A 3,028-nucleotide genomic window follows, 5' to 3' on the forward strand; every position below is an offset into this window, starting at 1 on the left:
GGAGGAAGTCGTACGGTAGAAAATTATCTAGTAAAACACCAGAAGGGTATGACTTGTGAAAACATTCGGGTTCATACAGTTTTTTAGGGAAGGTATAGGTTCAACCCATCGGGGCATCTTAGGAGCATAAACCACAATTTCAAGAATAAATAACACAAACTCGATAGTAGAGCATTCTTGAGAAAGCAGAGGATACAATTTATCAAAGGCATTATGTATCCGAGGGAAGGCTCACAAGCTTATTGAATACGAAGGACGCTGTCGGATAAAATCCAACAAAGGATCTAGTGGTCCACAAGGGATCTGATGTGAGCATCAGTACTCAACCAGAGGAAGAAAGAATGCAAGGAGATCAGATTATAGAAACAACTGACTAACTCAAAGCTCAAATGCAAAGGAATTATGATTTCCAAATCAAGGGATCATAAGCTAACGCTCTGATTAAGGATGGATAAGTTGAGTAGGATCGGGGGTACAATCGATGGCAATTTGATTGGTCGAGATCCAGCTCATGTTTAAAATGTCATTTGAGTCGGAAGGATGAATTCTAGGATTTGGTTGAGGATTGCAAGCATTCACAACATATTGTATCAACAGACTCAAAATGATAATGATAAAGGATGCCAATAAGATTACCTAACTTATGGGATTAACCATAATGCAAGCAAGCAATAATTTCAAGAGAAATAGGCTGCTCAGGATTTTCGGAAGATCGAATGGTATTTCGAAAACTGTTGTGAAATACATGAATCAACTAGGGATGAGCGGATACTCGGTAAGCGCGAGCAATTATCCATAGGGGTATTCATGTGGCAAAGAACTTCAAGGCAGCAGGCACTAAGTATTCTCAGAACAATAAAGAGAATTTCAGGGTATCTTGTAATAACAAGATCAACGAGGAATGAATGTAAGAATGGCAAGGGTGCATAGTTATCCATAGGTGTTTATCGATGGAAGGGAATTGCAAAAGTGATGGCACAAAGTCTCAAGAGAACATCATAGAGTATTTTCAAAATCTTCTAGTGCAGCAGACGATCATCGGTAATAAGGTGCTCTCCCGGTGAAAGTGATCACGAGATCCTAATGTTAGATTTCGCAAAATTCATTTAACCCGAATAGAAGAGAGATCATAGTCCCAGAGTATAGACGAGGAATAAAAGATCCTAATACCACCAAATGGTGACGTGGGCCCATAGGCCGCACAACCATGTTAGTAAAACAATTTTCATCGACTAGACTCAACTTCGGCCAAGGAGTGTGGAAGGGGGATTCCTACAGGAAGTCGGCTCTGATACCAACTTGTGACGCCCCCGATTCAATCGTACACTAATCATACACGCAAACGTGTACAATCAAGATCAGGGACTCACGGGAAGATATCACAACACAACTCTAGAAATAACAATAAGTCATACAAGCATCATATTACAAGCCAGGGGCCTCGAGGGCTCGAATACAAGAGCTCGATCATAGACGAGTCAGTGGAAGCAACAATATCTGAGTACAGACATAAGTTAAACAAGTCTGCCTTAAGAAGGCTAGCACAAACTGGGATACAGATTGAAAGAGGCGCACACCTCCTGCCTGGGATCCTCCTAAACTACTCCTAGTCGTCGTCCATGGCCTTCACGTAGTAGTAGGCACCTCCAGTGTAGGAGTCGTCATCAACGGCGGCATCTGGCTCCTGGACTCCATCGTTTGGTCACAGCAATTGGGTATAGGAAGGGGGAAAAGGGGGAGCAAAGCAACCGTGAGTACTCATCCAAAGTACTCGCAAGCAAGGATCTACACTACAAATGTATGCATTGGTATCAAATGGAATAAGGGTATCATATGTGGACTGAACTGTAGCGTGCCGGAATAAGAAGGGAATAGCTAGTCCTATCGAAGACTACGCTTCTGGCCACCTCCATCTTGCAGCATGTAGAAGAGAGCAGAAGGTAAGTTCACCAAGTAGCATCGTGTAGCAACAATCCTACCCGGCGATCCTCCCCTCGTCGCCCTATGAGAGAGCGATCACCGGTTGTATCTGGCACTTGGAAGGGTGTGTTTTATTAAGTATACGGTTCTAGTTGTCATAAGGTCAAGGTACAACTCCAAGTTGTCTTGTTACCGAAGATCACGACTATTCGAATAGATTAACTTCCCTGCAGGGGTGCACCACATTTCCCAACACGCTCGATCCCCTTTGTCCGTACACACTTTTCTGTGTCATGCTCGGCCTTGGAAGATCAACACGTCGCAACCCTACCTAGGCACAACAGAGAGATCAGCACGCTGGTCGAAATCCTATGGCGCAGGGGTCTGGGCCCATCGCCCATTGCACACCCGCATGTTGCGAGGGCGGCCGGAGAGCAGACCTAGCAACCGCCATTACAAAGGAAGTTGCGTTACGCGGTCTAACCCGGCGCGCGGCACTCAGTTGCTGACGTCACGAAGGCTTCGGCTAATACCATGACGTCAAGTGCCCATAACTGTTCTCGCGTAGTTGGTTAGTGCGTATAGGCCAGTGGCCAGACTCAGATCAAATACCAAAATCTCGTTTAGCGTGTTATTTAGAAAAAACCGCGGACGCCGACCAGGGCCAGGCCCACCTCTCGCCTAGGTGGTCTCAACCTGCCCTGTCGCTCCGCCATAGGGTAATAGTCAGGGGCCTTCGGGAACCCAGGCCCACCTCTACCGGGATGGAGCCACCTGCCCCTTCAGCCCCCAACATCAGAATTACTCGCGGGTACTCAATGAGCCGACCCGACTTTAGTCACCACCTGTATAGTATGTATATATGTATGTATATACCTGTGATCACCTCCCAAGTGATCACGCCCCGATAGTATAGCATGGCAGACGGACTAGAATGTAGGGCCATTGATGATGTACTAGCAACCTATACAAAGCATGTAGGATTGCAGGTAAGGTATCAACCGTTGTAGCAACAATGACAGGCTATGCAACAAATTAGGATTAATAGAAAGCAGTAACATGCTACACTACTCTAATGCAATCAGTATAGAGAAGAGTAGACGATATC

The sequence above is a fragment of the Triticum dicoccoides genome, chromosome 7A (genome assembly GCF_002162155.2).
Source record: "Triticum dicoccoides isolate Atlit2015 ecotype Zavitan chromosome 7A, WEW_v2.0, whole genome shotgun sequence".
Classification (NCBI taxonomy): Eukaryota; Viridiplantae; Streptophyta; class Magnoliopsida; order Poales; family Poaceae; genus Triticum; species Triticum dicoccoides.